Source organism: Cuculus canorus, chromosome 1 (genome assembly GCF_017976375.1).
Source record: "Cuculus canorus isolate bCucCan1 chromosome 1, bCucCan1.pri, whole genome shotgun sequence".
In the NCBI taxonomy this organism is placed as follows: Eukaryota; Metazoa; Chordata; class Aves; order Cuculiformes; family Cuculidae; genus Cuculus; species Cuculus canorus.
In genome coordinates, this window is record NC_071401.1 from 141,189,963 (window position 1) to 141,217,897 (window position 27,935).

Sequence of the window (27,935 nt, forward strand, 5' to 3'; positions counted from 1 at the left end):
CAGAAGACCCAAAATAACAGGCAAGTTGACATACTTGCATGCTGTGCATGAGCCAGCATAAAACCTGATGCAGCAAGATTACGCTATTGCCAGCTCCGCTCATGAGACCCACACAGCAAAGCTATTAAATACTCTTGACGATAGTCTGACTGCTATCGAGACATTCAGGCACTAACTCTTATTGCCATAAAATACCGTGACAGCAATGCATTCTTACATCAGTCATGTTGTATGTGACTGTGCACTGCTTCACCCTGCAGGGGAAAGGCATCGCCAAAACTTTCAACAGAGCTTGGCTAAGAGTCAATTAAACAAGACAGGTGAGACCTGACAGTATCCTGTGCACTTAATACAGAGAGCACACAGACATGCATACTTACTCTGTATTCATGTGACAAAGGAAAGTTACATTTGAGCACTGTAGCAAGCCAATAAATTTTACAGTTGTTTAATTTTTTTAGGAACCGTGCCTCAGACAATGTCTGTGTGGTCCAGAAAAGAAAATGTTTAATTTTCCTTCAAAAAAATAAAAGGAAAAACAAATTCTCTGTACTGCACATTATCCGCTACCTTTCCCCAAGTCCTGTTCTGTAAGGATCTAAAGTCCCTAGGGGTTTTTTCTCCAGCCTCCATTGTTGCCATGTAAGGTCTGCACAGCTCAGAATGATACACAGTGCACACAGAGCTGATCACAGTCTTAAGTTTTAGGCACCAAGGACACATGGAGAGCATTTTTCACAGTTAACCTACAGAGCAGGGCAGTATGTGTACAAAGTGTTGGCCAAACCCAGAAAAACAAAAGTGCAAGTGGAGGGGTGGAAGGAAAGACAACTACCAGTCTGTTTGTAGATGCCCTCGGAATAGGAAAGCAGCCTGTGTTTACTAAGGAAATTGTTTTTCATAACTCAATCACCTCATCATAAGTTACAGGCTAGTTGGAAAAAAGATTGTTCATCTCAGACTTGAAATCTTATGCCTTCTTCAAAATGAAGGAAGCAGAAGTAATTGTACTTGTGACTGGCACGTGTACACTGAGGCCTTCTGACTGTGGATGCTTCCCAACTCCCCAAATCTGATGGTTCTACAGGAGTGGAGTACAACTAGACAGACAATCTCTGCAATGATACCCAATGTGGAAAAAGTGTTAGGAAGGCAAGGGAACAGAGGCAAGAATGGGAAAAAAAGTCTGAAAAAAAGACAGACTCTGGAAAAAGGTGCAAAGAAGGATCCAACTGAAATCCCAGATCATAATGATTGCAAACTTAAGGTGAACAAAGAAAATAAATGCCAAAGCTAAAATTCATAAGTAAACATGAGTAAATGAGCCAGATTTTTCAGTGCTTACCCAGACCAAATAAAGCCTTTAAGACTTGTAAATACTGATAAGTGTCATTTCAGATGTTATTAAAGGAATCCCTAAATATAAAAGACAGGTTGGTCTGCAGTTAAATCTTTTCTTCTCTGCTTTTCCAGTGCTGAAAGTAATTGAAAACAGAAGACATGCTTCTAGATGTAGCCTAATGTTTTAGAAACACAAAGTACAAATGCTAGTTACATAGCTGATACTGCACTTCACGTTTGCACTTTATTGCACCCATGTACCTTCACACAAAGCCAGCTAAAAAAAAAAAAAAGAAAGCATGAAGATTTACAGACATATAAAATACATGTGCAGTATGCCCTACAGCACTTATTAAGCGAGACACTCCACAGAAAATCCACATAAAGATGGCACCAGTTCTTCTCCTAGCCAAGGAGTGTCGGAGGAGACACAAACTCACAATGGACTTCTTTCAAACTAAATGGTGTCATACATGATATTAGAAAAATTCTGCCCAAAGTAAAGTGTTGTATGAGGAATAGATATTGTTGCAAAGTCTTCTGTGCACATACTTCAGAGAGGGCACTTATGGGAAAAGATCTGGTTTTTTACTATCTTTGCTACCGTTTTAAGTCCATATTATTTTGGCATTTACATTAAAAAGGAGATAGAAATATCTTTGGAGATGACTAAGCAGTTTCTTGATTTCTATTAAGCACCAAAAAGCAGTCCTGCCAATTTATTAATATTTAAGTTCTACAACTTAATATGAACTCAGTTCCAAGAACTACATAGGTCTCCTTAAAGAATGTGTAGCAAGAAGTCAACACTGTGCCAGCTGGCAGATTAAACAAGCCATTAAAGTAGGTTCCTACTGAATTTGAAGGATTGTTTTTCATCTTTTCCCTCCCTACTCCTCTACATCCAGATGTATTATTTAGGGAATATTTTCCATTCCCAGTAAGAAAAGTAAAAGAAATGCCGTTGGCATTTAATGAGTTTTTCCTCCAATGTGGTCTCCTGCTGCACTTGGAATTTATTCCATTACTATATGGATTGCAATGGTCCCAAAATATCTCTGACTACATGAAAAGATGGAGAAAGTCTGTTTGGAGGAGAGATATGGTTCTTCATTCAAAAGCGTGGACAGTCTGGGGTGATCGATCTTAGTGGATGCTTTCATTCAGACTATTGTTATCCGGTCATGCCAATCCACAACCCATGCCCTGCAGCCCTCTGTGCAGGAGACCAGCACTGTTATCTGCATGTTATAGTTGGGAAAAGAGGAGCAAACTCACTTCTCTGCAGCCCCTCCGGGACTTCAGTGTTGAGAAAAAAAAAACTCAACTGTGCAAAACCCTGTGCTGTCACAGAACAGAGGCCCTCAGCATATAATTTTTTTTTATGAAGAGGTTCAAATGCTTGTTTGAACATTGTTAAAGCTACTTGAACTTCTCCACCTAGCAGTATACAAAGGAAGAATGAGTCTAGAATAGAATCTGCTATAAAGCCATTCCTGGTGCCATCTATAACAGTGTAACATTTAAATAACAGTATTTCAGACAAAAATGCCCTCTATAACAGTTGTCCAGGTAAAATCTCCAAAAGACCAGTTATATCTGTTCCCTCTGGCCATTTCAGACTGACTGGAACTACAGGCAGCTGAAGGAGGAGCACTGGTTTTTGAAATGCCTGGAAATTAATTTTACAGAAATGAAAAGAGAAAAAAAACATCACCTAGGCCTCCCTCAGTATTTCAGTTCCTGGGTAGTAAAATGAGTTCAATCCCATAAGCTTGCTACTGAACTAGAAAACAAAAAGGCCTTAAAACCAAGTACAGGCACACAGCCAGCGGCTGAGATAGCCAGCTCTGGAGCTTGACCACAACCCGGATTATCTCCTTCCCCAGGAGCAAGAAGCCCCTCCAGACTCTTGCTCAGTCTGGTCCCATAAGGTGAACCAGCCCCTTACTCCCAGGCAGCCCCAGCAACCGTCTTGGTCCATGCAATAACTTCAGAATTTGGTTCAGAGTTTGATTCACCAAAATCATTCTGGGTATCACACGCATTCCTTGCCTAGCTCTCAAAGAGCATTTAAATTCTTAATTGTATTGAACAAAAGTGCAAAAACTGTATTTTGCACATATTCTTTGTTTCTAATACCCAGTATCTGTAAGGGGACTCCCTTACTTGGCTAGCAGTCGGGATTCATTAGACCTTTTATGATGATTCTTTCTGTTGTGCAGATATATGATGAATCTCAGATGTTTAAATAGCACATAACAGTGCTCCATTGACCTTGCTGAGTACAGTTGGAGGGAAAGAAAGGTAATTTTCCTCAAAGAAATGTTAAAAATGTGTCTCCACTATAGCACAGATGCAGAGGATAAAGAAACTCCAGAGGGATTAAAATATTTTAGATTAATTTGGAAGAAGGCCACATTGTGTAAAGCCTGGTTAGTTTGGGCCTTTCCAATTCCACGCCATATAAACAAACCCATTCAAACTGCATTTGTTAGAAGGAATGTTTAAAAAAAAAATCCCCAGAGTAGTTGTAACTCAAATGACCTCCAGTTCTGTATTCTCTTCTTACTGCCTAAAGAACAAACATATGTACGATACATTCTATCCAGAGCTTGTGCAGTTGCTTCATGATTCATACTGCTTGAAAATTAAGTAATTTAAGTAAAGGGATACCGAGTCCCTCAAGCAAGGTTTTAAAACTGAAGCAAGGTTAATTTGGTTGGGTTTGGACCTGAATTCCATATTTGAACAAGACCATTGCTTATAGATCTTTGCTTTGGTCTGGGTGGAAGGAAGTAAAAGAAAAAATAAAATTGATAGGAAGAGATGGAAAGAAAGGAGGAGAGACAAGAAGAAAGGAACCCATACCATCAACACAACTATATAAGGATTAACCTAATATTTAGTGTGCCACTGTCTGACAGAAGCAAGTCCTCAGTGTTTACTCACTTTCAAGGTCAAATTTTACCCCTTTTACTCACCAAGTAGAGTTTTTTTTCCTGCAGTCTTCCAAAGAAACAAGTCACAGAGTGTGTTACTAAATAACCATAAAAAGTAATGGTTGCTGACCTTTATGAGTTAATCAAGTTGAGACACAAAGGGATATGAGGGCAGCAGGGAACCAGCCAGAGGTGTAGTAGCGTGAAACATACAGTGAGTCATTTTGCATGATTAGCATCTACAAACAGCAAACACTTAAAGGGACTTTCCTTATCATAAACCATAAATCCTGGAGCAACTCATCATGAGGAATACCCTCCCTGTCTGCCTCATGGATGAAGAGAGTTCTCCAGCAGTCCCAGGCCTTCTTGAGCTCTTGAAATGGTATCCAAGTGCTTGACTGTAACACAGTCACTACGCAAATTCCTCTCCTCTCAGAGGATGTGCAGCATCCATCCCAGCTGAGGAAAATATGGTGTCTGCTCTCTCCCAAATGCCCAGAGGAGGCATTATCATTTCACCCCTGAATTTAACCATCTTAGAGAGGAATACAGCAACTTGACTAAAGTTCGTAAAAATACAACTCAACAGTTTAGAATAAAAAATGAAGGGAAATATAATTTTCATTACAAGTGATGTACTTTCAGAGGATAAAAGATTAATTTAAATTCTGGGATTTGAGGGCTAGAATCCTTTCTCTTATTGAGGTTATTATGAGATATTCTGAATATAATACTGCAAGAGGTTATGAAGGTTCTGACATTAGGGCCATAAAATTCAGCTGTGACGAAGGCTTCTGCAGCTACCATACGTTTGAGAGCACATCATTTCCTTGCTACAATGCAATCATGCTAGGGGTTTAAGTTTTGCACGTGATCTTTTTCTTCTTGATAGTTACTGCACATTAGCGAGAAAGAGGTTCCCCAGCATCTCCTGCACATATTTCTTTGTATCTATAGCCAGCCCTGTGCTCCTACATTCAGCCTAGTTGCCTGACTGAAAGGGATACATTAAGCTCTCTTTGGAGATACTCCAGGCTTACAGGGATATAACCAGAACCAGAAAGCTGGCCAAGGGTATTTTTACATCAACAAAAAATCAATTCAAAATGTAGAACTTCTTGTGGTTGAGTTTTGTTCTTCAAATGCCATGCACGAACCTTTGTTTGTTGACATACCACCCTACACATTCATGAAAACAAGATGTTCTCTAGTCACTTACACTATCATGGTAAAACATTTTACATAAATACTTCACATAATTTCAGAAACAGATGCTAGATAATAAAATTGCATGTTTGCAACAGAAATGGCCAAGATCTATTTATTAGTGCTTGGAATTGTCTATTTGTGCTTCACATTACCAACACAAATGCATGACAAACACAGCAGCTATTACATTCTAAAATTTCCTTTTGAAATGTATTTATTTTTTAAATTTACTCCAAGAAAGTTATGAGTAGAAGTTAGTATTTTTCAACAGTCTTAACTCTGCCCTTTCACTCATGACCGCTACGATTCTATGTCTACTTTTTTTTCTCTTCTGCATCTTCAGTAGGGTTTGGGGTTTGTCTGCTTTACTCTCTCACACAGTGACTTATATAAAGTCTTCTCTACTCTATATAAAAGAACATGCAGGACTTGTATGATAGTTTCTGCCATAGCCAAAGTATCATCAAGTACTCCTAACTTTCACCTACCTGAAATAGAAGTTATGATTTGCAGAGAAGTTTCCCACCTTTACTTCAGCAGTGGCATCCTTCCTTTGTGGAGTAGCACTTTAAATTTAGAAGGAGCAGTGCCCTTCACACTGCTTATAGTCCTAAAGTTACTGCATGGCCCCTTAAAAAAATAATCCAGTTTTGAAAGGTACCTTCTTTGAAATGCTTTTTTTTCCATTTACCATCTGCCCTGATAACTATTAATCTAAGAAAGTCTATACGATATTCAGCCTAAATTTTGCTTTTCTTAGTAGTTAAATGCTGTTCTTTGTAGTACTCCAAGTTAGACACTAATATACTAATAACACAACTCCATTCCCAACATCACCCATTTCCTTATTGATTCAAGTGGAGTATTTCTGTTCCCTGCAGAAATATATTTTGAAATCTAACTGGCACTTAGTCAAGTGGCAGAAGCAAGATTAATTTTGTTGCTTAATAAATCTCATTGTTTCGGTTTAGTTACATGCTACAGACAACTTTATGTTGACAGTTATTTAGGGAATATGCTAAGGTCATACAGATACACAGTGGGGACACAGATGGACAGTGCTCTAAAGTCACCTAAATGGCTTTTTCTCAGACCCATTTCAGTTTATGAGTAGGGTTTATGAGCACTGGTAGCAAAATATCACCCTGGCTGCTTCCACACAAAGTTCCTCAGGTGTATCAACTCTACATTTCCAACCCCTAGGCTCCTGTCACCCTCCTCTCTTGGGTGCTGGATGCAGCAGAGTTGCTGCACACAGCTACCTAGAACGAGAAATTAGTCTAGAATCAAGATGCGACTGTAGAGATGGCTCTGATGTCCCTGCATTTCTGTCAGGACTGTTTGGGCTGCCTCAAAGAAATATACTCAGTTAACAATGATTGTTAGTTTCTGAAAGACTATGTAGATTTACATTTTTTTTCTTATGGAATAACCCTTCCTGAAAATTCTATTAAGAAAAAAAATTGCTGGGTGGTATCAAACAAAAAATAATTAATGAAATTCAATTTTACTTTGAGATTTGTAATTCTTTTTTTTGCAGACTATTCTCAGGTTCTGTTATTGAGTATTTTCTTTGTACTTGCAAGCAAAATAGCTCTCAGATTATCCTCAATTTAACACAAGGCAAAAACATGACAGAGATTTGTCTTCCAGTGATAAAACTAGCAAAAAAATGAACACTTATGATAGCTCTGTCTTTGAAAAACATCAGTAAAAAGCCCCCCAAGCTCCATGAACATGTTGCAGACTGCACATGTCACATAACTAAGGACTACAATTTTTTTGCCTGAGGCTCTCACATTTAACAAAGGGAAACACTGCTTTCAACAAAAGATGCTATTCTAGTTATGTGCCCTTTTACCCTGTCAGAGAAACAGCTGGTATCATAAAGTCACAGCTAATTTGTATCATGTCTGCACTAACAGTCAGATTCAGTTTGTATCAAACTTTCAAAGATGGACTTAATACCAGTTGATGGATTACAGCTTTTCTTGCCTCCTCCTCTTCTCAAAATGTATTTAAACATTGCCTCCCACATAAGGAAAACCCCAATATTCAAAATACAACTGGAATATTTAACATTTCACATAATCAGAATAAATGAAAATTTTTAAAACTAGTAAACATTTTTTAAAAAAAAATCCCAAAGAAGTGTGAAAAAATTACACCAGTAATGCTGAAGTTCTGTGACAAATTGACAGTGCTTTAAGACAGACATGTGGGTCCAAAGTGTCACAGAAAAGAAAAAAACCCACAACTTTCTTGCCTCAGGTATTCTCTTGCAGTTTAGGGTACCTGTTCTCCTAAACCTATTTCAGTCTGCCTGCAAAGACTTTAAGAGTTCTTTCAAAGTCAGCACTCAGCAATTTAGGGAAGACCAGTTTCAGTTTTTTGTAAGGGACCTGTTTCTCATTTATTCTGTTAAACGTCATCTACGTTCAGTTTAAGACCCCTGAAGCAGAATGTCTGAACTGTGTAAAGGGACTTGAGTGTGAGTCAGGACAAAGACTTAACAGCTCTGAAGGCTCAGTACTTGTGTGAGAAAGACTTGCAAAACTCAGGCTCTTCTTGGAAAACAGGCATTGGGGGAACTTCCAGAGACTGGAGTTCAAGCTCAGTTCAGATAAACATCTAACAATGCTGGAGCACTTCTGAGGCTATCCTACATACCACCTGAGTCTACAACATCAGCTTCAGACAAGATATTCCTTTGAGATTTAGCTACTTCCCAGTTCCAGATGATCTAGAAGCATTTGGCCACGACTCTTTCATCTCATGATCTGAAAACATCACTGAAATGTAGACAAGGAAAATCTCACAGTATGCTGGGAAGTAGGGAGATTTTTTTTTTTTTTTAATCTTTAATGCTGCACAGTATAATGATTATCAGGGTTCAGAGCGGTTAGCCCCATTTATCAGAAACAAATCGTCCTTCTCCATAAACTTGAATACATCAAGTGAACAACGTCCCTGGGAAGTTCAAAGCAACAGTATCATAGTAATGCAGTTTTAAAGTGACAGAAGAGCTTGATGGAGCTGAGAAAGAACAGTTGTCAATGAAGACTGAAGAATCCCAGCTCCCAGCCTATCTTTTCCTCAGCATACACATTTCCTGCCTTAGAAGGCTAATATTGCACAGAAGACAGAATAATACAGATTCTGCTGTGCCTAAGCTGGGCTTGGCACTGCTTTCTCATGGATTCCTTGCCAGCAAACAGAGCCAAAGCGCAGCGGGCTCCTGCCATATCCTCTCCAGCAAGTTATATCTGCTCTATACCTACTGGGAAGATGCAGATAATCAACTCCACTCCCTTCACTCTGAGCACAGCAGTGACTCTACCCCTACATATGATCCTTGTTCTTGTTCGTTTTTATTTTTTTTTCTAATGTTCTTAAACCTCTGTCTGGCAAGGCCTGGTTTATTAGAAGCAGATTTCTCTTCAACTACTCATTGTGTCAGTTTTACAATTCCTAGGTGGTATAATTCCTGGAAAATAAAAAATGTTCTTCATCCAAAATTTTAGATGAGTCACAGCAGGTTTACTTGTTTTGATTCACCCTTAAATGAAGCATAACTTTCAATATCTAAATGATGTTCTGGTGTTCTTTGTTTCAGCCGCCTGTTAGCTCCAAATTTCTTACAAGAAATAAGAATTTTCTAGCAAATGACACCCATCGAGTGCTCTCGGCAGTCAAAGGAAGCCATCACATTTTCATGGGACTGTGAATTGCAGGAACAATGACAGTACTGCTTCCCAAGCTTGATTCTGCCAGTATTAAACTGACCAGAACTCCAAAGAAAGGTCTTCAACATCTTGATAACCCTTCACTGAAAGGGTTATCAAGCACTGGAACAGACTGCCCAGGGAAGTGGTGGAGTCATCATCCCTGAAGGCATTTAAAAGACATGTAGACATGGTGCTTAGTGGGATGTTTTTGCAGTGGGCTTGGCAGTGCTAGGTTTACAGTTGGACTTGATGATCTTCAAGGTCTTTTCCAACCTAAACTATTCCGTGACTCTTCAGGAATGTAATGCAACATAGAAACCACCAGGTTATCTTTCACAAAAGAACTTTTATCAAAAACTGTCCCCGCTGTACGCAAGAGTGACCTGAAGTACCAACAGCTAAAAGGAATCTTGGGCAAGATTGAATACTGTACCTCCTTTTCCAAGCAGGAGAGAGGGCGGATAAAAGAAGGAAGACCCTACACTCAGCTTAATTCAGCACAATAAAGTCATAAAAAAAATCTTCAGAAACTCTGCAGAAATGTTTTCAGTCTTGCATATTTAATAGAAAAGCTGAGCAAAACCTTTCTTACACAATGTTTCCTAATAGCAAACTTTTTGACTTTTAAAAAAATACGTAATTCCTAGGAAGATAAAAAACGATCATCACTAGTCAGTGACTTTGAACCTTAACCTTATAGGGTATCGCTTATTTTTGAAAGTAATTTATAAAAGTATGTCTGAGATTGTCTTATAAAGTCAGATTTGGCTGTATTCAAGAACAGAAGAGTTACAGGACTGTCGTGATAATACTAAACTATATTACTTCTTTTCATACTTGAATAAAGATATGTGCCTTGTTTCCAGTACTTTGCAGAAATAATGTTTATTATTTTCCTTTGCAAATGAGTGTATTGGTCCACTCCATTTGCTTTAACTGTTTCCTAAAGGCAAATAATGACCTTTTTCGTGGTATTTTCATTCATGCCCCCTAAAGACCATCCTCCTAGTCAGCCAACTTTAGAATGTGAAAGAGGTGGTTAAGTGTGGAAAGTAGTACCAGATTTTGTCTTTCTTTCTTTGCAACAGAATTCTTCCACCACACTGACAAGTGTTGTGCGGGCACCGTGGGGACTTCATCATGAGACAGATGACACTCGCGCTGCATCCTACACTTGGAGTAGATGAATGAGTCCCTGAAGGACAGATTTTCAGATGCAATATATGCATCAAAACAAGGCACCAACACCAACTCAGAAATACACTGAAGTACAGTCTCAGTTTTGCAACACCAGAGTCTGCATGCTCAAACATGTCCAAATAGAACTCCAGTTGCTGAGCTGTCAGAAAAACTCTGGAGGGCAGTCACTGCTCTTTGAATATCCTATCCTAAGCACAGGGGGCAAGCACTTGCATTTCTGATCCCACTTGCCTTTGGACAGTATGGGTCTCCCTCTCCTTGTGTCAGTTTTTTAAGGAATTTACATACCTCATAAATGTATCACCCAACAAAGCACCTGAGACTTTAACTCCAGTGATCTCACTAGAAGAGCTGTTTCATGTGAAATTTCAGAACACTTAGGCTGGTTATGAATCAGAAAGAAACCTCAACTTTGGAATGTCAACATTTCCTACAAAGAGGAAATCCCAGATTGTGTCTGGCTTCAGTCTTAAATACTCCCCCACACCAAGACTCAACAGTAATGCAGAAATAAAGAATGGCAGCCTGCGACAATTATCAGCCCATTCAACACTTGCACAAACGTTCTCAGAAGTGTAGGCAAAGTTAAATTTACTTCCCTAAGGACAACGACAAAAACAGCTAAAACAGGCCTAGACCCAGTGTTCCTGATGGCAGCAGAAGGGCTCAGGCTGCTGGAGATAAAAGGCAATGAAAGCCATTTTCAGCCTGCTGCCATGTCTCTCTCCTCCTCCACACTGCTCTTGCCAAAATGAGAGGGAATGAATCAGAGATACAGAGGAGGTCCAGGCACACAGAGAACATGGTCACTCATGAGAAAGAATAAGCAGCTCATTGTACCCTGAATTAACCGAAGATGATGGTATCTAAGGGAGTTGCCTTGACCTTGGTGAAATATTTTGGACCCCATCAGTGTGTTATCATCGACACTGCTTAAACTTAGAGCCAATTTTCAGTTTATCTCCAGTCTGAAATTTCCATATGTTGAGGAGCCGAAGTTTACACACATAAACACTTTCTTTAAATGGTTTGTGAGCCCTCACTTGTTCTGGCAGTGAAGGAACAATTGTTTCCAAATGATGCCTAAGTCCTACATGTTGCAAATTGTAAACATGGTTGCTTGGACTCTCACAGATGTCTCAGAGCCTAAAAAGAGCAGAAGACACGACAGAACAGTAACACACCAGCACACTATCTTAACACAAGTAAATATGATTGAAGACTCCTGTTGCAAAGAAAAACTTGCTGAAATCCAAGGAAGAAAACATCTCTATTAAAACAATGATGATATGCCCACAAAAGTATAACTGTAAAATTAAAAAATCGTCATTTGACTATAAAATTCAAGATAAAATCCTTTAAGTCTACTGTCAGTTCTGAAACAAGTTATCTCTGGTGACAGCAGTCCCAGAGGAATAGGAAACAAGGGTCCACTGCAGGTCTGTCCATGGATTTTCAGAGGGATTTGGATCATCGCCCCAAAAAGCAAGCAAGCCCAAGCAAGAAGGGGGTAGAGGGCAGGATAGAATTCAGTATAAATGCCTCAATACAAAAAAAACTTCTGATTACCACAGGGAAGGAAATCTGAGATAACTACTTTGATTGTACTCACAGGAAGATGATCAGGGAAATACTCTAGCTTGTCAGTAACAAACCAGCTGCTGATGATTTCAAAATAAGGACTCCAGAAAATAAAGGTGATCACTGTACAGAAATAGAAAATAAAGAAAATTATTTAGCAATAATTACTGCACACTCTTCCTTTTTCTTTGGTAAAGTCTTCTCTATCGACACCCCTATAGAGTTTTTTTTCTAAAGAAAAGTTTCACGAGAGACTGACAAAAACTACTATCAACAGCACTATAAATTAGAAAGCAGACTGATGTCCCAAAATCTCTTGACAAAGTCACTCACTAAAACCTCCTTAAGAAGTGAAGATGATGGAGGCTGAGCTGAACATTCTCTTGAGTAGTAAGAGACGAAGCAAATCATCAGACCTGCAATAAGGTTTAAGTTTTCTCACAACAGAGCAAGGTTTCCAGCATGTCTCCCTAAGGATCCATACTGAGACCTGTATTAGTCAACATATTCATAAAAGCACTCTGCAAAAGCAGATAAACAGTGAAAAGACAAAGTCTGTAGATGACACAAAATGCTCATTATTACCAAATCTAAAGTCAGTACAAAGACTTGGGGAAAGGATTCATAGTAATGATTTTCTTTAGGCAGACTGAATTCAATGTTCACAAGTAAAGGTACAGAGGAAAAAGCTTATATCGGTATGCGTGAATCAGTAACACCAAAAGACAGCAAAGACAAAGGCATGTAGTGACAGGGTGAGGAGGAATTGTAATAAATTGGAAGGGAGAAGGTTTAGATTAGACATTAGGAAGAAATTCTTCACGACAAGGGCAGTGAGGCATTCAAACCGTTTGCCTCGAGAGCTTATGGATGCCCCCTCTCTGGAAGTGTTCAAGGCAAGGCCGGAAGGGGCCTTGGGCAGCCTGATCTAGTGGGATGTGTCCCTTCCCATGGCAGGGAGGTGGAACTGGATGATCTTGAAGGTCCCTTCCAACCCTAACCATTCTATGGTTCTATGATTCTATGTTCTGCTCTCATTCATGCAATGGCATTAACAGCACTGCAGGCCCAGCACTCACCCAGCGTGGCAAATCTAAGCATACAGTGGAACTCAAATTCCAGCTAAGATAGGTACCAGATTCTCAGCTGACATAGGTCAGCATCCATTGAATACAATCTTAATAACAGAAATGCTTTTATCAGAAGTTCTTGAAAATACTTTTATCGGAAGTACTTTGTGGCTTAAGAAATGAGGAAGTTGTTAGCATCTTGATTACGGAAACTAGGGAAACCTAATCACATCCAAGTTCATTCAGAAGTTGACCTGTGACATTTAAATGTGATTTTTCATTAAAAACGTATGCGTTCAAACACAAAGAAAGGCATAGTTTCACTCCTCCCTACTCTGTTAATGAATTTGATGCCATTATACCCTGTAGCTTTGACTGGAAATAAAGTTACGGAGCCTGGTTACCAAAATTACATGCACTGCAGATGTTACACTTTATGCAAAAGCTCAACAGCTACGACTGTGACAGCGCTCGGATCTCATCTCTGCTTGCAGGAATTTTAGCCTACATTTTTCAAAGGACACTCCAGCACTAGGATGTTCTTCCACATTCTTTCCTTCCAGTGCTGGTGCTAAGAGCTGAACTGTAACACACTAGACTAAAGGCTCAGCTAGCCCTGTATCCCTTTTCCACAGCAATCAATATCAGGTATTTAAGGTAGAACATAAGAACATGGAAAGTATATAACGATGTTTCCAACAAATACTCTACAACAACTTGTGACTTTCAGAATGCCTAAGTCAAAAGTGGAATCTGTGTATTTACTGATCTCCATGGCAGCTTTTTTCCACTATTATTGCTAATAGCTGCCAACACTCAGCAAAATCCTGTAACATGTCCCACAACTAAAGTATGTGCTCTGGGAAGATATAGTTCACTTTGGACAAGTAATTAAACCTTCAGACTGACACTAGGTCTCATCTATGCCACTTCCCAGTTGAAGGCTCACTCACTTAAAACACGGTTAGGTGTGGTATGCTCATAGGAATTATTCTTCATTGCACCACATATATAGTGGAGCAATCCAAAATTATCCAACAGCACAGTGGTTAAGAAGCTGTTTTGCAAATAGGACACCTAGGTTTCAGTCCCAATTACATATTTAATCATTTAGAAAAGTGAAATAACATCAGTAGGAGAGAGTAGGAGCACCATAAAAAATAAGTGGAAAGCGTTCTTTACTGTTCTTTTGGACAAAGGAGGTAACCCAGTCTACCTACTCTGTTTCAAGTTTGTAATCTATTAGATAAAATAAGGATTCCTCCTTAAATCTTTAGAAGTAGCGATTCATTTCACAGAATCATAGAACAATTTGGGTTGGAAGGCAGCTCTGGAGATTCTCTAGCCCAATTCCCTGTTCAAAGGAGGTTGGCCAGGATCATGTCCAGTTGAAGTTAGAGTATCTCCATGGATGGAGACTCCATTGTCCCCTCCTGAGAAATCTATTCCAGTGTTGATCACTTATAGTAATAAAGTTTTTCCCTACATTTAAATGGAATATTCTGTATTTCAACATGGCCCTTTCCTCCTGTCCTTTCACTGAGTAACACTGAGAACAGTCTTATTCAGTCTTTTTTGTCCTCATCCCTCCCCACTCCCATAGTCATAAAGTCACAATGTAACAGCCAAAGAGTGGTTGTTAAACTTGAAACTCATTCGTTACAGGCAGGAATTTTTACTGATAGATTTCAGTATTAGCTCCTGTGGAAATTATTTTTTCCCCTCAAGCTGTGAAAATGAGAGCAGGAAATCACCTTTTTAATAAATAGTCTAGGTGAAGTATTTGTTTGTTTACCCATTTCTTCCAGATAATCTTTTGATTTTTATGTTGTAAGGGTTGCCACATAGTTTATTTACTTACAAAGACATTTGTAAGAAGGAGAACTTAAATAAAATTTTTCAACATTACCTCAGATATGCTATGACCACAAAGAAGTATTTGGCAAACAAGTATTGCCAAGAGAAGAGGGGAACAGGAAGCCTCAAACTCATCCATTACCAGCTAAACAAGTACCTACTTTGTTTTCTAGGATGACCTAAAAAGGGAAGGTGTGTTGTCTCCTGTGAACTGCTCACCTAACCACTTATATGCAGTTTATCAGTATAAAACATCAGCATCCAAAAGTAAATAAAAACACCTTTCGTGCAACAATTCAGGTAAGTTAGAGTTTAATCTAAAAACCATAGTCAAAATCTATTGACTTCAGGACAATCATACTTTTACATGCTCTCCTAAAAACAGACAGTTTGCTGTATTTAAGCTTTACTTCCCAGAGGGCTGCAGCTATCTCCCAGTTATCAGTTTTTCTATCAGTGTTAGAAGTGCAGTAGTACCACTAAGCCCCAGCTTTACAACAGCAAACCGGTGCTATACAACAATAGGATGATGAGGTAGTTGTTACTCCCAGGGAGTTTATTATGCAGGTACAAGAGGAATGAAGCTACACATTAGAAATTTCTCTTCTAATAGCTACTCTCAATGAACTTATTGCAACATTATGTTAACATTTTATTAAAGAAAAGGGTTGGAGTTAAGTGTCCACTTAATCTCAGCTGTAGAACTAAGGCACAGCCCACAAGGCTTCAAGGAATTACTTTCATCTTTCAAATACGCAGGTACATGTAAATACCTTTGTTAGTTTGCAAGTTTTATGAAGCACTTAGGCCATTAGAGCTTCATCATCCTGTGGCCTCATCTGAATAAGATGCAGAATATTATCAATAGCACAGACTCTTGGGAAGAAAGTGAGTTGTAGGAAAAAGTTTCCCACTCCACTATATTTTCTGGTTGAACCATACAGGCTGCATTACATACAGGGCTGATTGTCCAGATGTGTTCAGGGTCCAGAGATAAAAAGTCCAGGAAAGGAAAACATGCCTCTTCCAGCCCAGCTGCAGAATATATTGGAGATATATATTCTGGAGAGTGAAGAGCGGGGAGGAAAGAAACTCTTCTCCAACATCGAGCCACTCTTTGCAGTTCAGTTTCTGGAGAGCCCACTGGTCCTCACTTTCAATTCATTCCCAATGGCATGGGCATAGCAGAACAAGGAATAGTTCTCCAGACAGGACTCATGGGCACCCTGTGCTTGTCACATCTCATGTACTAAGGTGCTCAATGAACATTATTAATTACAAATTTGAATCAGAGCTTATAAATGTAATCAGTCTTTAAAACAATCCCAGACAGACATACATATCGGGAGAAAGTCTGTAGATGAGAAAGATCTGTATCTTCCCTTCAGACAATGTGTTAATACCCTTTTAAAAAGAAATTCATCTGACCTACAAAATGCTTCAGAAAATGGCATATTTCTTCTCCACCATCTTAAAATGTCTGTTATCCTTACACTGACCTCAGCAGTACAACACTAATACATTGGAGAACAGTAACTCCTCTCACACCACAATGCTACTCCCGCAATAGAAGTGAACATCTTTTTTATATGACTGCCCTACTTGGAGGCTTTCATTCTGCACATCATAGCATGAAACAGGAAAGAAACAGAACTTCTTCCTGAGATTAAACACAAGCAAGAGGACTAGATACAGCTCATACCGAGTGGAAGTAGACTGCAAGATCTTTGTGGGGTTATTCTTGAAAGTAGAGGCTAACAAAGTAAAATATGTGTCCATCTGAGGAGACGTGGGCTGTGATATCAACCTCGGCCATGCAAATACAGCACTTGCTTCCTTCTTTGGCCACATTCGTGCTACTAAGCACAAACCATTTGCTAACCGCACAGCAGTGGCATTTACATTAGCATAAAATCAGACTCCTCATCTCTTCCTGCTTCGATCAGCAGTTACTGCCCACAGGAATAAACAGAATGTTGTGTTCTTCACTTGCTCTATGCAGATCTGCAGTTCTCACATGGACTTCAGTGGCAGCAAGGACAGGCAAACTTGTTCCAGAATAGCCATTTGTCCTCATGTAAAGTTATTGCCCCAACAAAACAGCAATATGCACAGCAAGGAAGAAACAACTCAGGAAGAGTTTTCCCCTTCCAAATGGTGATCTGGAAGAACAAACACTTTAACATTTAAAAACCAAGGCTTGTCATATTCTTTTTTGGTCATCTGGAGATTGAACATAAGCTCCCTCACATCACCAGCCATGGATACAGGCATGTCTACTGCAGAACATGCTACTGAGAGAAATCATTTATGCCTAAAAAGAAGTCACAAATTCTTAGGCAATTTATTGTCCCTTTCAGAAAAGGGCTACAGAAAGCTTCAATCTCTAATCCAAATTATTAATAATCTATAAAGCATACTAGATAATAATTCAGGAAATAGTCACTTGTAACAGACAGCAAATGGAAACTGGTTGCTTTATAGTATATTTGGACAGCTGCTAGTATCATTCAACATGAGAAAAGAAAGAATTTGCTCAAAACAAGCAGAGTAGGGCAGCTAAAATAGCCTATAATAACAAAAACTTTGTCTCTTGTGAAAGTTCTGATTTTCTCCTCTCCCGTGTGTTCTTCAGTTATTAAACGTAAACATACTTCTGGGATGGGTGTCAGGAGAGAGGGAGCTGCAGGGAAAATTCTGCAAGCTGAATCCTTTTCAGGGAACTTTAATTAATGGCGTTTTTGAGAAGAACTCTGATTGACAGGATTAGTGCCAGCACTAAAATTTACTATTTGTGGATCCTGGAGCTCATAGCTCCCATAAAAATAAAGCCATTTAGAAAAGAGCTTTGTGCAAATGAAGGCATTCCCTCAGCGGGGAAGGTTCATGTGAACCTCTTCTGTGGCTTCCCTTCACATGGGTTTTTCCATGGAGATGGGACAGCAGAAAGTCCCTGAAGAACATATTCCCCTGGGTGCAGAAAATTCGATTCAAATTTTCTAGGTTAGCCCTTGGGGAATGGTTTTATAATGAGCCAAAATAAAACCCTAAGAATTAATGTTCTCAAAGTTAGTGGAGGGGAACATTTGGTTCCACTTTCTTTGCCTCAGGATTAATTTCAAGTTTGTACTGGATACCTTTTTGTTTTAGCTTTCCAGTTCATACCACCTTCCTACTAAGATAATCTACTAGTATTCTTCTAGTGACACTCAGCCCAAAACATAATTTCACTGCTCTAAGAACTTATAAGAACTTGGGACAAATTATTAAATTGACCACAAACATCACATTTTACTTGACTATTATCAAATCTCTAAATACTAACCCAAGTTAACCATCTTCTAGAAGGCATAAAGCGTTACATGCCAAAATAAGAAACTGGAAATACGAAAATGCTTCTTCACTTGAAAAGCAAGGGGAAGGAACACAGCATATCAGTTTACATAGGAAGCACCCTCTGGTTTGCTGAGCCATCTCCTAGAAACTGTGAAATGGAAGAAGAAAGAAGAAGAAAGGTCCTTCTTTCCACTTTACTCCATCCCTTTTAATCACCTTCCTCTAACAGGATAACATAATAATTCAGATAGTGAATTCTTCCCAGCAATTTTCAGGCATTTAATTTGCACCATATCTTCACTTCTCGCCCTATATTTTCCCTGCTTTCATAGCCATTGCACCTTCCCCACTGTACTGTGTTCCAACTTCTCTATTGTTAGCTCCTGCTCATGTTCTTTGTAGATCAGACTTTCACCAGTTTCTTACCCTAGATTCATTTCTCAAGAAGTATACAACAAGGGAAGAACAAACTGGTAACAGATAAAATAAGAGTTACCATAGAAGTTTTTCCAGAAAACTCCAATCTTCCTCAAATCCTTTTTGGGGCATTAAAAACTATTGGATAACATTATTTCTTCAGATCATAATCATTCATATGCATTTGTCCTTGCCTTTCTGGCTTCTGACTAAGGCAAGATGAACAGAACTAAACTGCCACAAAGGGAAAACATAGTACATCATAATGCTGCCATTTATTCTGTGCAAATAACTGTTTTTAAAGTACATTATATATGAAAAGCTTGCAAATCAAGCATCACAGAGACTGTACCAGTATTATTGGTGATTAATACACGTAGTTATATTTTCTTCCATGATCTGGTTCTAGTGACCCACAAACCACTACTTTTATTCTAGCAACTGCATTTCTGTCTTGGAATAGCTGTAGCTTTGGTACTGTCAGCTCCCTCTGCTGCTGGCAATGTTTAGTATGGATGACTGGTACATGAACCTCTAAGTCTACAGCATTACTGTCTCAACTTTAATTAGCTTTAAAATGCCTGCAGGAATTACCAGATACTTTTGCATACTCAGGGGCTTCTAAATGTCCATACAAAAACTTAAATTTTAGTCCACTTGGGAAACCAGATTGATTGTTACAGATGGACATCATCTTCTCCACTATATAAGTAATCAGCTCTGTCATGACATGCTGAGAAATGGAACCCCACTCTGACTCCTTCCTATTCTGTCCTATGAATGGAGGAAATGAAGTTTCTGGAGAAGGCATGGCAAGCATGATTATTTTCTAACTTTTCACTTAACGTGCAAACACAGAAACTGACAGTTTACAATCAATCATCTAAAGAAAAAAACACCAAGGCTGCTTGTCAACCTTTCAAACACTACCTATGTGCTCAATGATACCTGAGCTTTGCCAAACCCATTCCATTTATTTTAATGAACTACAACTCATAAATTCAATATGCAGTTTAAATCTCTCTTCACTTGGCAGCCATATAAACAGCAAGGAATGTGCAGATAAAAGTTATCCTGGTCACACCTATTACTTTTCCAAAAGGAAGGGCATGCTCAGATACTGTAGATGAGAATCTAGATGAGTGAGCCCCAGCTACTTGTTCAGACTGTTAGCCTTGTTTTCAATGGTAGGAAATAGTACATAAAATCCATGTAACACATACAAGCTAAGTGCAAATGAAAGAAATCAGCAAGGGAAAAGAGGCCAGAGAGCTGTTGTGATGGAAGAATAGCAGCTGGGAAAACTGAAGTCAACACAGCTATGTTATTTTTTAATTAAAAATAAACATGGGCTTTGTTGCCAAGGGATTGGTTAGCGTTCCATTTTTTTTTAAAAAAAAAAAAAAGGAATTTTGTTTGACTTCATTCTTATTCCCCTCCTAATCTCTCTCCCCTCTTCTGTCCCCTCCCATTCCCCCCCAGAAAAGCTATTTATAGATTTTGCAGAAAAAACGTGATCATAAAATTTAGGTCAATATGCAGCACCACACAGGGCACTTATTTTTAAGGCATTCTCCTTCTGTCACATGAGTGCTCCTTGATTAAAAACAGTCAGACTATCATTTTAATTTTGTTAATTACTTCTTCACTGCTGACCTCCTTGCTAGCTCTACAAGTATGCATGACTGCCCTGCCTAAGACTGCATGCGTGTAAATGATAAAGGTCCTCTTTGGAAAGCCCTTTTAATGAAGGTTTCAGCAGACTCGTATTAGTGCGTCCAAGTTCAGCCTTGCTTCTCTTCTATCAAATACTAACACAGCTTTTACTGGACATGGGTTTGTCCCAGTTTTTGTGGAATTTGCTTGTGTCCAAGAACACTAAAGGTCTTAATACTCTTTCTTTGCAGTCTCACTTCACAAACAGGAGTGTGAAGTCATAGCAGAGAAAAATCAAAGAATCCAAAGACTCAGTTCAGGCTTCTCATACATCCTAAGGACTTAAAGTTTAACTGTTCTTGAAGACTAACTCATTAGCCTCTTTCCCATATATATTTCATTATACATTTCTTGTGTGCTTTTATTACGCCTGACCTCAGGGAAGTCTTCTACTAGCGTGGTCTTAGGCACAGATCAGTCTTATCGCAATTATTTCTCTACTCTGCTGCCACATCACATTTCAAAATCTTATCTTGCTTTATTGACTTCTACTTTCTCTCTCCCCATCTGCTTTATTAGTTATTTACATTTCATTGAAGAAGGTTTGGGACGTATTTCGTACAAAATACCTATCCAGTGGGAGTTACAATTGTTCTGGCAAAATGTGTAGGACCTGAGGGGCTAATGTCTCCCAAAACAGATCAATGAAGTTGAAATTTTCAATAAAAATATCTATCTTTGACTGAGGAAAGGTATTAGTCCTGGTTGAATCAAAGAAAGAACTATCTAATGATTAGTCATTGAGCTGACTGGTTAAAAAATAAATCAGATTAAGTAAAAATACTTGCATATACATCTTTTATCTCAGATAAGTACCATCATGCAAAGTAAGTCAACAGCCTAAGGCATGTTCTAGGGCTTGCTTACATCTATTGGGAGTCATTCAAGTTTGCATGTGTCGATTCAGAAAGAGAACAGAATATTTAATTATTTATTCAATGCAGAGCAGCTTTAAAAGAAGTCTGAACAGAAACAGTGCAGTACAGGATGGTCAATGCAGCCACTTTTACATAAGTTGAAGACCCAACTTCCAAGCTAGCTGCACACAGTGGTATCTAAGCCTTTGATATAGCAAGGAGACCTATCCAATGCCTGCTTTTCTACCTAATGACATCTTTCTATGCTCCCCATTGCATTTCCAGAAAGATAGAAACAATTTTTTCACTCTGCTCTGATCAGTGTCTTCTGACTCATATCCAGATCCCTCTAGTATCTGAATCTTCTGCTGACTCCAGAGAAAATTCATGGTTGACCACAGAACACAAAGTTATCTACGGAAATACCACAATGCATATTATTTGTGCTTCAACAGTATGCGCAGGAGAAAGAGGATACTAGATTGCAATAAGTTTTTCTTCATACTTTGTATATTTTTTGGAAAAGAAAATGCATAAGGCAAAACAATACATTTGCTTTGTCTCAAGGATGTTGGCTCATAAAGAAATATTGCTGCAGCTAGTGAGACTTTGAGTCATTGTTGCTGAAACCATTAAAAAAAACACTCAGAAAGCCTTTGGAGCTCAAATGTTATCCCTCACTCCAAACAAATGTAAATAATTCAACAGCTTAGTGACCAACAGTACAAAACAGAGAATTACTTTTCTGTGTAATTAAGCATTGAAGCAGAGCGGAACTATTCTATGAATATTAATTCTCTTTTGTGGTAATCCAAAATTGGATTCAGCTATGGAAAATAAGAGAAAGGGGAGAGAAGAATAACTTTGCTCTGGTATAATCCAAGCATACTACACCTCAGCCTCCTTGACTTTTACACCCATTTCCATGTAAGAATAGAATTCAGTTGAATTAAACATGATGGGAGGGATGGTTTCATCTTTCAGATGGTCACCTTTTCCTCTAGTCTAAGGGTTATGTGAAAATGGAGAAGTCAGAGGCTTCTCAGTTAAACTCTTCAGTTTCCAGATAGGGTGACTATCTGACTATCAATATAGGAACTGTCTAATTCTGACTACTGAAGAGGATTCTACTATCCTTCCCACGAGGTTTTTTGTTTTGTTTTGGTTTTTTCTTTTCTACAAGATCTGCAACAGCTCAATCTAAAAATCAAACAAAACAAAAAGCTTTTGGGAGGTTTGTTCCAGTGCTTATATAATGGCAGGGGGTACATACAATCACACAAGTACTGAGGAGGACAGGGAAATCAAACTGAAACTCAAAAATATAAATGGAAGATAAGAGAGGATACAGACACCAAAAAGACAGATGATCTGCCCTGCTTGATTTTGCATCTAGAGAAATGGCTCACGCACCAACAGAGAAGGAATCTGTGTTGATTTACTGTCAGATACCATGATTGTGCAAAAAGCCTTATGATAAGAACTTCATGCAGCAGAGCTCATTCTACCTATCTTTCCAGAAGCATGGGATTAAAAATAGATAATCTAAGAAGTTACGTGGCTAGTACTGTAGCTCCGAGTTTGATCTGCAAAACAGCTTTCATCAAAAAAATTAGAATATTCTTCTCCAAGCCATTCATCATCTCAGCTATTTTTCTAATTTTGACTTTTCACTAGAGAGAAGAAACTATCTAAATAATTATCATCTAGGGATTCCTCAGTTGGAATTTGGACTGGCCGACATAATTCTTCCAGACAGTGCTCCTTGACTTTTTCCCATAGACCTCATTATTGCAGTGCAATGCCTGGAATGCCTGTTCCACACTGCAGAAATTAGCCTTCTGTGTGACACTGCCAAATTCAATCACTCCTCAGCAAGACCGTGAAAACTAATAGTGTGTTCTCACTTTTGTATTTTAGTCAAAACTTGTTTCTAGTCTGAATTTGAAAGGGAAGGGTGCAAAATATAGGTAATTGTGAGGTTTTCTGGGTGATACTGGATTAGCAGTCTCATAAAATGAGGTTTTTCAGTGATCTACAGAGCTGACTGAATACAGTGGGACCAGCAACAACTATGTCAGGGGAGTCTGGCTGCTGTGCATTTTCTTTGCATTAGTGCTAGAGTGAGGCAGTAGCTTTAGTGATCCTTTCAGCAGCAAAACAGTGATTCCACACACAGGATCACCCTCTGCATATCTATATAAAATCAAAAGGCCTGCATCCCTGCATCAGAGGAACATGGTTGAAACTCCCACAGGAAACAGGTAATACATTATCTCTTCTCTTGGCTAAATTTGTATAGTTTATCGCAATACACTAGTATAAACACATCTTTGATCACTTTTAGCCAACATTCAATCACAGTAAAGTTTTTTCTTTCTGTCTATAGTATGTATATGATTTCAACTGCAATACTAAGTGATTCACAGATTTCAATCTCACAATAAATCTATAAAGGAGGAATTTCTCATTTTACAATAGGCCGATTGTAACAAAGGAAAAATAAATAACTCACACAGTCACAGACATGTTCTGTGAATGAAGATCATACATGGGGACCTTGCAGTGCATCAAACAGGGGACGAATTTTTTTCATTTGATATTCCTTACAAGGAGGGATGGGGGGAGGAACTTTCTCTAAAAGAAAAAAATGTTTGATTTCATGGAAATGCAAAATTGGTTTCTCTCAAATTCTTTCAGTGGTATGCTCAGAAATGTGAGAGAGCGCAGTGACAAATGTGGCAGAAGATGATAAACTGCTGTCTTCTTTAGAAATAGCAATTCCTTTGCTGTCCACTTCCTTGTTTAAGCCAGAATCAAAGCACACACTTTACGCAGATTGCAGGGCCTCTTTATAGATCCATCAATTACATTCAAACTATTAAAAATAATGGGATGAGGAGGAAGGAGAAAAGAGAGGAAGCTTCAGACAAGCCCCAAGTACTGTCTCATTCTAAGCATAAGCATGCAGAACAGCAGCAATATCTTTAACGTCCTATTGGAATCCAAGATGGATCAGCTGTGCTTAGTGGTTGACCAAACATCTGAGTTCATACATAGCTTAAAATCTCTTTATATTTAATGTATATACTGTGATTTATCAGGCCCTAAACTGTGCAACGTTCTTACTTCAAGATAGATCTAATAAAATTTCAGGCAGACATTCATGAGAAAGTTGAAAAATTACATATAATCAAAATTATCTACGTATGTGCCAAAACTTTAAGGTTCCTGTCTCGCTAGGATTCTTGAAATCAGGATGCAAAGTTTGAAAATTATCCTCTTATCTATTTTCTTCATTTTTTTTAAGAAGATATTCCCTGAGTGCCTTCATAAGTGGTATGTGGTGTGTATATCTACATTCCGACATGAAATCTCAAGCCTTCTTGAATTACTTGCACTTCTTCCATGAGGTGTCTGTGGCCTAAGACACATGAGCAGGCTAACCAATTACAAACCAAGATTTTCAAGGTTTAGGAAAAACACTCATAAATAAGACCCCTTTCTCAGAGGTGCAGTTTTCTCTGTAGATGGATTTGTCACCATTTTCAAACACTTACTTCAATAAAAAGACTGTTTGGTCATACATAGCAGTAATAGCATGGTTTTCTCTCTCCTGATGCCCTATGCAACACATGGTAATGTGTCTACAGTCAAGTAGGTATGGACCACACCATTTTAGTAAACTTTCTTGCTAGAGCAGAAAATTTAAAAAAAAAACAACAAAAAACCACTTTTTTCTAGGAAGAAAAAGCTACACTACTTCAATGAGAGGTGCAATTCTGAATAGATGCAGCTAAGCCCTTACAAATATCTGGATAGAAACAGCTATTTCAGTTTGAGGCCTTAGAGTAAGGCTGGAAGACCAAACATTTCAAAGATGAAGTAAATCAAAGTAGCCTCTCCTTCCACACGGCCATTTCCCCTACTTAGAGCTCCTTCCGCATGGAGAGAAAGCATTCAGATCAGTCTCTCAAAGCAATGCACACCCTTCACTAGATTATGTGAAGTACTGGTTGTTTTTATTTCTTTCAGAAGTGAAAAAGAAGCTTTTTTCCTTATGTCTGATAGTATGGCTTAAAAACTTGTTATAATGACATCGTGTTGGGGGACTACTTGACTATAGAACATAGACAAAAAGTCAGTTTCTTTCCAATTTAAATTAAAAGGGAAACCTCAGCATTGTGGTATAAGGCAAGTGTGGTGGCACATGACAAGTACTCTTGTATCCACAAGCACATGTCAACAGTGAACTTTTCAGTACAACTTTCAGAATAAGAACACACTCTAGAAGAAAAGTCAAGCAACATTTCTGCCTTTGCATTTTCTGCCACCTCACCACTATCACAGAATCACAGAATCACAAGTTTGGAAAGGACCCTTTGGATCATCGAGTCCAACCATTCCTAACACTCCCTAAACCATGTCCCTAAGCACTTCATCCACCCGTTCCTTAAACACCTCCAGGGAAGGTGACTCGACCACCTCCCTGGGCAGCCTGTTCCAGTGCCCGATGACTCTTACTGTGAAGAATTTTTTTCTGATATCCAGCCCGAACCTCCCCTGACGGAGCTTCAGGCCATTCCCTCTTGTCCTGTCCCCTGTCACTTGGGAGAAGAGGCCAGTTCCCTCCTCTCCACAACCTCCTTTCAGGTAGTTGTAGAGAGTAATAAGGTCTCCCCTCAGCCTCCTCTTCTCCAGGCTAAACAACCCCAGCTCTCTCAGCCGCTCCTCGTAAGACTTGTTCTCCAGCCCCCTCACCAGCTTTGTTGCTCTTCTCTGGACACGCTCCAGAGCCTCAACATCCTTCTTGTGGTGAGGGGCCCAGAACTAAACACAGTACTCAGGGTGTGGTCTCACCAGTGCCGAGTGCAGAGGGAGAATAACCTCCCTGGACCTGCTGGTGACCCCATTTCTGATACAAGCCAAGATGCCGTTGGCCTTCTTGGCCACCTGGGCACACTGCTGGCTCATGTTCAGTCGGCTGTCAACCACTACCCCCAGGTCCTTCTCCTCTGTGCAGCTCTCCAGCCATTCTTCCCTCAGTCTGTAGCGCTGCATAGGGTTGTTGTGCCCCAAGTGCAGGACCCGGCATTTGGCCTTGTTAAACCTCATCCCATTGGTCTCGGCCCAGCAGTCCAGCCTGTTCAGATCCCTTTGTAGAGCCTCCCTACCCTCCAGCAGATCGACACTTCCTCCCAGCTTAGTGTCATCTGCAAACTTGCTGAGGGTGCACTCAATGCCTTCATCCAGGTCATTGATAAAGACATTGAACAGAGCTGGACCCAGTACTGAGCCCTGAGGAACTCCACTTGTGACTGGCCTCCAGCTGGAGTTAACTCCATTGACCACCACTCTCTGGGCCCGGCCATCCAACCAGTTTTCAACCCAGGAGAGTGTACGCCTGTCCAGGCCAGAGGCTGACAGTTTCTGAAGCAGAATGCTGTGAGAAACTGTGTCAAAGGCTTTACTGAAGTCCAAGAAGACTACATCCACAGCCTTTCCCTCATCCAGTAGTCGAGTGATTTTGTCATAGAAGGTGATCAGGTTAGTTTGGCAAGATCTGCCTTTTGTAAACCCATGTTGACTGGGCCTGATCACCCGGTTCTCTTGCATGTGCTTCATGATAGCACTCAAGATTACCTGTTCCATGGCTTTCCCTGGCACTGAGGTGAGACTGACAGGCCTGTAGTTCCCCGGATCCTCTCTGCAACCCTTCTTATATATGGGCACAACATCAGCCAGCCTCCTGTCTAGTGGAACTTCCCCAGTCAGCCAGGACCTCTGGAAGATGATGGATAGGGGTTTGGAAAGGACATCCGCCAGCTCCTTCAATACTCTCGTTAGTGCAATCAGATAATTAGCTCTAGTCTCTTTGGGATATCTTTATATGTCCCATGTGAAGGTGGCCAGCTCAGCTACTTGGACAAAAGTTATTTTAGGATCAGGAGCAGTGAGATGCAGCTGAAGCACCACTCAGCCTTAACAATGCAAATTACCATGGCCATAGAATGCAGCTGGTCTCCCAGAAGAAATAATCCTGGGACCACACTGTGCTATAAAGGAACTACACCACTGTGCTTACTGGGTTGGTATCAAGGATGAGCATACCATTTTGACCTTTCTCTTGCAGCACTTTTCCTATGTTCTTTCCTCTACTATGAAACACGTAACGCTACATAGACTGCCACATAAGAGGCTTGTCATATGCTTTACACTGTATAAAGGCTGATTTCAGCCTTGAAAAAAAAGTGAAATTAGTCTAGAGGACATACCCTGAGATACATTTATGTACTAGTATCCCCACTGGGTAACCATTTATAGAATAATTTAGGGTGGAAAAGACCTTTAAAATCACCAGGTCCAACCTGCTTCACCAGAGTAAACATAGACAAACTCTCAATGTCGAGAGCTTTGTTCAAGGTGCAAGATAATGTAATAGAAAGCAAGGCACAAGTAACACTAATATTAAACCTTAATAAGCAAGCTACCAAGAATTATTGAGGTTCTAGTCATAAATTTTTACAATGGGATAGAATATATTCTTAAGTAGAAATCAGCATGTTAACGGATTGTTAGTTACCATGAATAATGAAGAATGTTATTTTCCACTGATATCTATAAGATAAATAATTCATATTGGTAACTTGACTGTGACTTCCTGTCATCACACTTTCC

The 27,935-nt window shown here is 39.4% G+C and overlaps 1 protein-coding gene across 7 annotated transcripts in view; it reads right to left on the reverse strand.

The window, feature by feature from the left end:
• The window catches only part of CALD1 (caldesmon 1), a 191,076-nt gene that overhangs the window by 102,870 nt on the left and 60,271 nt on the right, over positions 1 to 27,935 (reverse strand). For 5 of the 7 annotated variants that reach the window (XM_054061686.1, XM_054061694.1, XM_054061743.1 and 2 more), the window contains one exon: positions 12,036 to 12,127. The exons of the other annotated variants lie outside the window; for them this stretch is intronic. The gene's annotated coding sequence lies outside the window, so the exon portion shown is untranslated. The remainder of the gene's footprint in view (positions 1 to 12,035; positions 12,128 to 27,935) is intronic. 7 annotated transcript variants of the gene reach the window in all.